The following is an 11,745-nucleotide window of genomic DNA, read 5'->3' on the forward strand; positions in this document are numbered from 1 at the left end:
AATGGATAAGTTCTTGGCATGCAAGCTTAATCTGAAGGGAGTTCCAAGTTGTAGAAAGCTTCTTCTTTGGCTAATAAAATTCCTCTACCTCTTTCATTACCAACCTCCTCCCTCTGCTTCCAGGAATTTCTTATTTTGAGAGGTCTCAAACTGGCTTACACCAACATCTGCGTACTGAAAACTTGATTCTGTATGTTGAAAGATTTTAGGGACCAATACCATATATCCTCTCTTCCTGCTTCCAAATTAAATCATGCCTTCTTCTCAGACTCTGGTTCCTTCCTGCCCTTGGTCAGCCTATAGCCGCATTTCTGTGGAATACAGAAATTAATAGGATTTGTGTACACATCAGCTTTTGGGCATTTGTTTTGAAGTATTTATTTACGAGTTTCTTGCTCATTGTTTGACTCCTGCTTCTTTCCTGGTCAGTTACTTCTTTTGTTTCCTACTTCCTTCCTTTCTTTGTCCTCTGCATCATTTACCACTCTTCAGGGTGGTGGGAGGTGTATTAGCTTTTTTCTCCTTTGTCCATTAAAGTGTTTACAGTTCCATTATATAAAAGCACAAACACAAGACAAGGTACTTAATGGAAGTGTTTATGACCCTGAGCAGCACAGTGATCTCAACACAACTCTTGTCCAAGGAAAGTGCACTGCTAGATCATTAAATGTCTTGACTTGGAGGGGACAATTTGAAAGCCATCACCTGCCTCCAGACAGACTCTCACCTATATCCCACACAGAGTCTGCCAATGGAAATTTTATACTCTCCCCTCTAGTATCTTAATGATGCCTCTTAAGAAATTCTGCCTTCTCAGGGACGCCTGGGTGGCTCAGCCAGTTAAGGGTCAACTCTTGGTTTTGGCTCGGTTCATGATCTTGCAGTCATGTGATCGAGCCACCCATCAGGTTCCGCACTCATTGTAGAGTCTGGTTCAGATTTTCTTTCCCACTCACTCTCTCTCATTCTCTCTCAAATAAATAAATAAATAAATAAAATCAATAAAATCTTAAAAAAACCCACAAAATTCTGCCTTCTGTTGACACACACATATAGATGACATGGATGGACAAGGTATCAAATCCTTTGTCTCTGTATTTCAGAGAATAGTTTGACACTGAAATGGACTGGGAATTCCTGATTCAGCTCAAGGTCAAATTTCAGAGGTTCGTTGTTAAGAACCTCCTAAAGCTGACTCTGAGAAAATTCTGTTCTGAACCTTAATACAAAGATGGTCTTAAAACTGGCCAGCCTACAGAGGTTTTTATGCTGGGTGCAAAGACTGGGATTTAACTTGTAGAATTTGGGCTCAGTAAACATCCCTAAAACTGCAGTAGAATTTGACAAATTTCTGGGGGTAGAAAAATACCTTTCTTCAATCAAAATCATTTTGGTATTGGATTACCATGAAAATCCTTATTTCTCCTCTGTATTCAGGGAAAGGAGAATAACTAGACAATCTTCTTCTTCTTTTTTAAAAGATTTTATTTATTTATTTATTTGAGAGAGAGAGAGTGATAGAACATGAGCGGGTTGGAGGGACAGAGGGAGAGGGAGAAGCAGACGCCCCCCACTGAACAGGGAGCCCAACACAGGACTCAATACCAGGACCCCAGGATCATGACCTGAGTTGAAGACAGACACTTAACCGACTGAGCCACCCAGGCACCCCAAAATATTCTTCTTTTAATAGCTATTGATATGCATAGTGGGAAGAACCAAACTGAGAATATAACTGACATGTAAATCTTATCATTCGTGAACAGAAAAGCCATTGCATGCAGGGCCAAATCTAGGCAAATTCGGAGGAGACAAAATATGTGTTTTTATATTTTAATCTCTATATCTGTGCCCTATTCTATTTTCATTAGTATTCTTTAATGCTAATTTCCATACTCTATATGTACCCAACACTCTTATATGTTCTTTCTACTTTTCACTTTTAAAAATTTGTACTCAGGAAAAGATGAAAAATACATTCACACTGTGTTAACACTACCAGGACTATACATACCAAAAATCACTGAATAGAATTAATTGTAAAACTTTTTGTGGAATTTCAATCTTTTTTTTTTAAAAGATTTTATTTATTTATTTGACAGAGACAGAGATAGTGGGAGCAGGAACACAAGCAGCGGGAGTGGGAGAGGGAGAAGCAGGCTTCCCCCCGAGGAGGGAGCCCGATGTGGGACTCGATCCCAGGACCCTGGGATCATGACCTGAGCCAAAGGCAGACGCTTAACGACTGAGTCACCCAGGTGCCCTGGAATTTCAATCTTAATCAGTAGTATGGGAGATAGAATTCTGTGTAGTGGATCCTACTCCATAGAAATTATGTAATATAGGAACTTGGGCCATAATTTCTGACCTGAAATTAACTATTTGGAATTGTTCTTATGTGATGAAAGGCAAAATATTTGAAAGAGGAGTTGTCTAGAAAAATGAACACAAAAGATTGTCACACACTGGAGAGGTAATCCACCATATCTTCATAAATTTTGCTCTTTTTTTATTAATCTGAGTCTAAATCCTGTCCAACATGGCATTCTCGTTTTTATTACTTGGCTATTAGTTAACAGCATATTTAAACTACTAATACCAACTCTGGAAATTGGTCAAACATAATTACATCAATGGGAAAGCTAACACATTATTAAAAATTCTTAAAAGTCACTTTGACTTCAGTAATACTCATAATACAGGCCTTGTGTAAGTGGACCTCAGGATATGATTACTGAATTAATTTGAAAATAATTTCCAACAAATAAATTTAAAAAACACCAGTTCTCTGTAATTTTTTTATGGGCTACCTTCAGACATGGAGGTGCATGGGAAGGAAGAGGAATGGAGTCAGTATCCATTTCTAGCCTGGAACAAATTGCAACTTTTCTCAAGTGTTTATATAAGTGACTATTTACAAGACTATTCTAGAGGAAACATGATAAAATAAATCTGTTGAAAATGTGGCCTTTTCAAAATTTTGAGTCAAGAGCCCTTTTCTTAGTTTAAATGGTTGGGATTTTTTTTTATACCTTCTGTTCCTTCCTAACATTCAACCCCACTTTTCATTATGCAATACCTTTTCTTCTCAAGGAGAAAATCTATGTTCACATAAACAATAGGTATATAAAAGCTACCTTTACAGGACTATCCTAATAGATTATTCTCCAGAGTAGGAAAGGCAAATCTTCAATGCATTTCATAATGGTTGGCCCAGGGTAGATACTCTGTAAATACTAGATTAATGAAGAGAAAAAAGAAAACAAATGAATGGCCAATTTGAATGATAGACACAGATATTTTGCTTTGAAAAGGAGCACAAATTTATGCCTTAAAATGACATCTGTCTAAAAGTCCTTTATGGGATATCTTCCAATTTCATCTAAAATAATTTTAAAAATAAAAATGTAGTAAAAATGAAAATACAGCCCAAATGTAATCCTTAGAGACAACCTGCTGCAGACACTTAGAGAAATCCCAAAACATTAAGGTTGCCAATATCTGGATTGATAACAATTAACTACATATTTAGCCTAGCTGTATTTTGCCTAATGTAACAAAACCAACTTCACGTATCTGAAGTAATGGAAGACATCTTCTTTTTTACGAGGCTCAGAGTTAGGCCCAGGCAATAAATCAGCTAGAAAAATGAGCAAGCAATTCCATTACTCATGCTTTTGGAAGAGAATGAAACTGTTTTTCTACTCCCATTTTTTTCTCCCTACTAAAAAATATGCAAACTTACTAAAGTGACCAATAACCTCAGAAGATGTCACCTCTCCAGAAGACTACCAGAAGATTTGCTGATCCATCAAAACTATACTTACCAAACCTACTGTAATAAGGGAGAACACTACCATTATTATCTTAGAAATGTCTCAGAAGATGTGGCGCCTGGGTGGCTCAGTGGTTGAGCGTCCAACTCTTGGTTTCAGCTCAGGTCATGATCTCGGAGTCATGAGATGGAGTCCCAGGTTGGGCTCCATGGTCAGCACGGAGTCTGCTTGAGATTCTCCCTCTCCCTCTGCCCCTCCGCCCCTCCCCCCACTCTCTCTTTCTATCTCAAAATAAATGATAAAATCTTAAAAAAAAAAAAAGAAAAAGAAATGTCTCGGAAGAGGGAGGTCAGGGCAGGATATTTTTATGTGTTAGTGTCCAGACTCAAGTTGCTTAAAGCTGGTCTTTCATGGCAGGGAACATATTAAAATTGAGCAAATTTCATGACATAATAGTTTAGGATTGGTGAATGCAATGAAGTGAGGGTCTTGAGTAAATCTTAATAAGCAAGATGTTTGCTTAGATTATTTTCTTTTTTAAATAAATTGGTTTACAGGAATTTACTGCAGCAATCAGGGAAATTATTTATTGATTTATATTCCTATCTTCCTTTAATAATGTCCTGAAATAAATAGTTAAGTTGTGTTGAAAGAAATGGGCTGATTTCTCCATTCTGATTGTTTTTTTTTTTTTTTTTTTTTTTTTTAGATTTTATTTATTTATTTGAGAGAGAGAATGAGAGAGAGAGAGAGCATGAGAGGGGGGAGGGTCAGAAGGAGAAGCAGACTCCCTGCTGAGCAGGGAGCCCGATGCGGGACTCGATCCCGGGACTCCAGGATCATGACCTGAGCCGAAGGCAGTTGCTTAACCAACTGAGCCACCCAGGCGCCCCATCCATTCTGATTGTTAAGCTCTGTGGACACAAGTGGTCTCAGCTCTCACAGGTTTGGAAGCAGGGGGAGAATGGTGATGATTGTTTCCTGAGACATTCAAAACCAAGGTGGTTGGGGTAGAAATAGGAAGAGTCCTAGTTTTAGTGGATGCTATGGATTACAAACATACAGTTTGTTAGCAATATCAGGCATGTAAGGGACAGGATTTGAAGATCTCCCCTAAGTTTAGCTGTACTACATGAAATCCTCAAAGACATTGGGAGCCTGGATTAGAAATTGCACAGTGTTAACCTGTTCATCCTCAGTAAGTCTTAGTTGGCATTTTGACTGGCACCCAACTAGGGAGTAAGCAGGGTCAAGGACCTGCTATTTCCCTAGTCTTTTGGAAACACCAGGTCTATACAGGGATCTCCTTATCTGAGGATAAGTACACAGAACAAAACTTAACAGAGGACCAATAGAAATACAATAGGAGAATGGAAAAAAGACACCATTTGCAGCATAGTGCTCAAAATTATTTACCTTGGAAGTCAGAAATGTTTTATATTCTATTTGGCATCCTTGGTAGGGTACAGAATGACCTGACCACTCCAAAAAAGAAACAGAAAATTATAGGTATTAAAGGGAAAGAGCATAAATAAAGAGACAAGAAGATAAGATAAAAGGGAGGGGAGAAGAAATAATTAAAATTAATAGTCTAATAGCACATTTTTTCCTAAAAGTTGACCTTGCTGAAGAATAAACAAAGCTTTGAGTTGTGTTACAGAACTTGTGACTTTGGAAACAATTTTTGTCTTAAACACGTCAGAGCAGAGAGAGAGTGCTGCTCTTCAAACATGGGAACTAACATCAGAAGGTTTATGGTGCTGGTGGAAACAAGGATATAGATTTGGGAGAGAAAACTCAAATTTAAAAGTTAGACTTTTTGTTATCAGTTTGTGAATGACCATGATCATATAAACATATTTCGTGATTCTTTGCATTCATAAAAGCATGTAGAATTTTTCAGGGCAGATGTCAAAAAACAGGCCTTTAAAAAAAATTAATAGTGTTATAACCCTTATTTCTTTATATCGAGTAGTGGGAAGACAAAACAGAACATAATTTCAAGTAAATTAGAGCATAGTTAGAAAATTGCTATTAGTTTAGCTCCCTGGGTCCTAAGTGTTCTGTATCTTGTAGCTTCTCCCACCAGCAAAGAGAAAATACGGATGATATAGTTCTGGCATAAAAAAAAAAAAAAAAAGAATTCCTTCAGAAATAGGCTTCACAATTTTCTTTCAATTAGGGCTGACTCTCTTTTAAAAAAGAGAATCACATTTCTGGTTTCATGTTTTTTCTCTCTCAAAATGGGAGCTCTAAAACCTCTAATACAGATATGTGTAAGAAATTCCGTAACTAGATTTGAGGAAAGCAATTGAGTTAGGAAGAACTAGCTAACATGAAGTTAAGTAATACATACAAATAATTTCATTTATAAATAATTTATAAATAATTTCCTAAGCAACATTTAAGAGGAAGTTTCTGGATCAGACAGTGAAATGAAGCTGCCTGGTAGAATCTCCCCACTCCAATCACAGTGAAGTAACAAGTAAGGAAAAATGAGGCGAAAGAAGTCCACACAGAGCAGCAATCGAAACCAGAAAGTGATAAAACCCAGAGCTTCATAGAGCTACAGCTCAAGAAAGAAATATGATTCTGGAATGGCAAGACTCCAAAACCCACAACATTCCCCAGAAGCCATACTGATGAGTTCACAAAATCCTAAGAACTCTCCCTACTCTTCCTCAATCTGGAGAGGGATACCGTGAGTAGGTCGCCTTATATTTCTAAGTGATCATCTTTTAAATGAGAAATAGCAATCCAATTTTACTCTATTTTACTGCAGAGTTCTTTCCTTTGTAGTATGTCTATTGTATTGTTATGCCCTCAACTACAAATTGCTATAATATACAGAGTATTAGTTGTGTAGAACTTCCAATCTATAAGGGCAAGAATCTGTGTTTTGAATAACAAAGAGAAAAATGGCTAATGTTTCCCACTTGTCAGTGGAGGGAGACTGGTTCATGCTGAGTTTTACTGGACTCTTGTTTTCCTCTAAGGTTTACAACTAGGAGTGAAGTGTCACTTCCAGTGATTTGAAAAACACAGATATCCTTCACCTTCCTTCTTCTATCCCCTCACCAACTGGAGTTGGGAGCCATACATATGTGTTTTTAGAAACAATTTCCACAAACAATTCTGATACACATACCCTGCTAAGCACTCCTTCAAAATGATATTTGTTTTGTGAAAAAGTACACTAAAATAAAAATAAAATAATTGTTCTTTGTTTAAATACATTTGGATTAAACAAGGTGAAACAAGCTTTTTTTTTTTTTTAAGTAGGATTATACAGAGATTTTAATATACTAATAGGATTGTGAAATTCCAAACAGTTTTATTTTATAAGCAAAGTCTGGAAACAATGAACAAAAGGGCCATGCTGGATTATTTATAAAGAATATTTCAATGCAGCCCAAACTTTTTTTCCTCAGGTTCAACAGGAAGATTGTAATCTATTAAATCTGGCGACAATATGCCAGATCATATTACATCAGTAATAACCAATGGCTAGTCACTTTGTGACTTTGTTAAAGAAAGGTTGAGAGGACATATGCATTAAAAGTTTTAGTGGGGGCCAAGCCTCCCTCTCTGGGGTGGGCCAGGACGCCTCGCTCGGTGGTTGGTGCTGCCTAAGATAAAGCCCCTTGGCTCCGACTCCATCCTGCGACCCTCCTCTGCTCCAAATCTAGGCACATTCAATGAAAAGATTGTTTTTCCCAACTTAAAAAAAAAGTTTTAGTGCACATTTGTTCGTTCTTTGGTTCCCCGGTGGTTCTTTCTTTTTACAGTAGAATCCGGAATTCCTTGTGGGGCATTACTATCATAAGTGGGCTCAATGTGAAGTGCTTCCCAATTTTTCCCTCTTCCTACAATAGCCAAAGATGCTTTTACTTGCCCTGGATACATTCGGTGTGCAGGCATGTGATCCACACTGTGCCAACTGGGCACTTATCCCCATGACTTAGAGAATAAGAGATATGGGACAGCTAGAGTACGGATCCTGTCAGGAACATCATTTTACTCTTCAAAGCTTCTAGAAAATTCATTGATTAACAAACACTGTGTTGAAAATTTGGGTAAGAGTATTATTCGTAGTGTTAGCCGCAGCTATTTTTCCAAGATAAGGGGTGGTTATTTAGTGATGTTGCTGATGCAATTGGGAAAATTGAGTGGTTTCCACTAGACTCTTCCATCCTTCTCTTTTGTCTGCAGGGAGATGCCCCAGCTTGAAGACCAAGCCAGCATAATTCATGGTTAAAAGAGGACAAATTTAAGAATGTGTAAAAAATGAATATTAAAACCCTGAATGCCTTGACAAATTTTTTTTGAGTGCAACAAACATTTGTCCAGCACTTATACTCTGTGCTAGGTCGTCTGTCATACAAGTTATTTAAAACAAAAGCATTTTTCATTTTCTGTACAGCAACCTATCTGACTCATTTATTTCCCAAGTGAGGAATAATGCCACAAGATATTAAATATTCTCTGTAAATTCACAAAGCTTAATGAAGAGCCAGGACTGAAACTGATGCCCGATTCAGGGCTGCTTCGTCTGCTCCCATTTGGCTCTTCATGAGGGCTGTTCTGAAGAGGGTGACTGTCCTCAGTGTGCAGTTAAAGCAATGGAGAAGCAGTGACTAGATGGGATGAAAAGAAGAATTTGTCAGTAGGGCTATCGTATATTCCTGTGAGTTACTAAATTTCTTCGTTAGGAGGCTTCTAAATAAATACCACAATCCATCTCTGTGCGTCTATTTGCAAGTAGCTGGCTAGGGTGTACCCAAATCTAAAAAATAAGAGCATCGACCTAGGGCTTAGGTGTGCAGACCTTGCTGTCTTACTTTAGGAGGAGTGGGAACCCTACTGAGTCAATCTGTAAAAGGAGCAGTTGAGCCCAAACACAGGAGGATGATCTAGAGGTGCAGACTGCCTACATTCAAACCCTGATTCTCTCACTGACTCATTACGTGACTATAAACACGTTACTTAACTCTTTGTGCTTTGGTTCTTTTGTCGTAAAATGAGGGTAATAATAGTACTGGCTTGTCTGATTTTTGTGAGGATTAAATGAGTAATAACTACTAAGCCCCCAGTACAATGTAAGTTTTGGCTCTTACTGATACGTGATATCTGCTAAAGTCTCTTCAAGCTTAAAAAAGTATCTGAAATTCAGTGCTGAGCAAATGTATTAGATGTATTGGCTACAATGTAAAAAAAAAAGCAGAATGTGGAATTTAAGAAACAAAACAAACAAAAGAAAAAACAAAGACAGAACAAATCAATAAACAGACTCTTTACTACAGAGAACAAACAGATGATTACCACAGGAGAGGTGGGTGAGGGAATGGGTGAAATAAGGGATGGAGATTAAGGAGTGCACTTATCATGATGAAAAAACATAATAAAAAAATTCAAAAAGCAGAACAAACATACCTGTCGATGAGGAGAGTCAATCTAGTTGTATTTAAGGCATCTTTCCTGAGCGTCCATTTTGTACCTTGCATAGTTCTGAATGGATTAGGTGACTTGAGTTGGGAAAACATCTTAAGTAACATTGTCCTCTGATTTATGATGCTCATTGTTTCCCTTTATTTTCATTGTAAAAAAAAAAGTACATAGAAGGATAAAGATATGAAAAATTAGATCTGTGTCCTCAAAGCCAAACAGAAATATCGGAAAAGTGTTAGAATCAAGAAAGGAATCAGTAACTGCTAGGAGAATCTGAATGCTTTTTATGCGAGGTTTGAAGTATCTTCATTATCACAAATACCTGCCGTTCCCACGGAAACAATCGGACAGATGAAGCACTGGGTTTTTAAGAACATAGAAGTTGTTTTAAAGAGCATAACACGAACTTGAATTCTTCCTGAATTCCATTCCCTAATCTGAGTTGGAAGTCAGTAAATGTTGAATAACACAGTTTTTTTCAGTTCTGGGCTGGTTAGTCTCCATAGGCTGAGCTGGCACATTCAGCCATCTTGATGAAAAGTAATTATTGTACCCACTGAAAACTCCTTTGACTGTAGCAGGGACATGGAGTCATTTACTGGGATTACTGCTGACAGTTCTGTCCTGGAATAATGGGCTCCTGGTTTACTGGACTTTTCTTAAGTGGAAGCTTATTATTGTTTTCATTTGTAGCTTTAATATTTTCTTTGTCCAGTACCAATTGTTCTCACCAGACGAAACTTAGATTCTTTTCTTTTGAAGTAACCTTGAAAGACTCTGACAGAACACTTTGACTAAGCTTGAGTCACGAGACTGGTGCCACCCTGCGCTGTTTTTCTTGCCCCGAAGGTCTTTGGCAGCACCACTTCTGATATGAATACCACTTATAGTTTGCCTACAGTTTTAATAAAACCTTTTTTGCTGGAATCAGCATTGCTTCTTCCAAGTTGCTGCTTGCCTCAGAAGGCAATGCCCCCAAGTGCCACCATATGAGCAAATCCTGCAAAACTTGTGTCTTTGGTTTTGTTCACAGATGCTGATGAAGAGACGTTCTCCCAAAGAACTCAGGTTATTCAGGCTCAGCTGCATTTTCACATGCGTTGAAGCTTGTTTTGGAAAAGTTTTTGAAAGGACTCTCAGCAAATGTGTGAAGAAATTATGTAAATAAAAATAGTGAGACACTTTCATTTTAAGAAGAAAGTCAGAGACGTTTTCCTGGAATAACATCCGCACTTAGCTCCTGTCTTGAAACAACATCACTACCATGATGAGGTTACCCAAACGTAGTCCTTAGGGGAGTGGGCAGATGCTGAACGAGCAAGGGTGGCAAGGCTGGTCTACAATAATCCTTACCTGCCCAGATGGTGGTCAGTCCATGCCTTCCTCATCTCTGTATCTCCCTCTAGCCCCTCGCCTAGGGGAACAGCGGCTGTCTGCTCGGGAACCTCTAGTTGAGTGTGTATCAGTACACCAGTGCATACTCTCTAGCGTCTGAGAAGTGAATAGGACAGAATCCGCCCCAATCCACCACGTGACTGGAAAGACAATTCCAGATGATGCTGATAACATCTCTGTTTACAAACAAATGCCATTAAAATTCTTAAGAGAAGTCACTTAAGCTGATGGTGATTTATTTTTAAGATTCCTAAATTTTAAGTTTTCTTTTAAACTTTTCCTTTTACCATCAGAATGAAAAAGGTTATATTCTTTATTCTAACAGTAAAAGTTATTTCACATGCAAGTATTTTGCATGTGAAAAATCCCTACATTAGAGAAAAATATATTAAAACGAAGTAGAAGTTACCTAAATTCCAGCATCCAGATATAACTACTCCTACCATTTTGGTGAATGTCCTTCTGGATGCTTTTCCATACTAGAGTTCTCCAATTGTGCTACACAGAGGTCTGGTTCAGATTATATATTATTTTTTTAAAGAGTTTAGTGATAAATTAAGTCTGAGAAATGCTAGGTTAAACAATATTAAGTATGTTTCTCTGTTGTAGATCTCTTCAGAAACTTTAATATCTGCTTATGCTATGAGAACCACTAAGAAAAGTTTACTATGTAGTAGTTCTCAAGCTTATAACCCTGGAATTCCTTTTTGGAAAACAAAACCCCCAAATCTGGAAAATGCTGTCCTTTGTCACTTACTCATATATTAATATACTTTACACAAATGAGATAACAAAACTTAAGCCAATCTTTATCTTGTTTTCACGTAAACTCAACCATGGAATGTGTAACAAATATGTGTACTCATGAATAGAGATCCACATCATGATTTTTAATGGTTAGGTAATATTCCATTGTACATTTGTATTATCTTCTACCTCAGCAAATTCTCTATTACAACTGGGACACAAAACCAAAACAAAGTCATACACACCAAATTTACAAAAATATTTGCAAAATTGTAATGAAATCAGTAAGCAAAAAGGTAAACATATTAGGAACAAATAAAAGAATATAGACAATTCACAGAAAGAAAAACAGTAGACTAATAGAGACACAAAATTATGT

At 37.5% G+C, this 11,745-nt stretch overlaps 1 long non-coding RNA gene across 1 annotated transcript; it reads right to left on the bottom strand.

The window, feature by feature from the left end:
* Positions 1–8,180: 8,180 nt before the first annotated feature.
* On the bottom strand, positions 8,181–10,680 carry LOC118525886 (uncharacterized). Its single transcript, XR_013440941.1, has 2 exons — positions 9,210–10,680; positions 8,181–8,413 (listed from the first exon to the last, which is right to left on the bottom strand). It is a non-coding gene; the product is annotated as an uncharacterized LOC118525886 (long non-coding RNA).
* Positions 10,681–11,745: the final 1,065 nt, after the last annotated feature.

The sequence above is a fragment of the Halichoerus grypus genome, chromosome 9 (genome assembly GCF_964656455.1).
Source record: "Halichoerus grypus chromosome 9, mHalGry1.hap1.1, whole genome shotgun sequence".
NCBI classification, from domain to species: Eukaryota; Metazoa; Chordata; class Mammalia; order Carnivora; family Phocidae; genus Halichoerus; species Halichoerus grypus.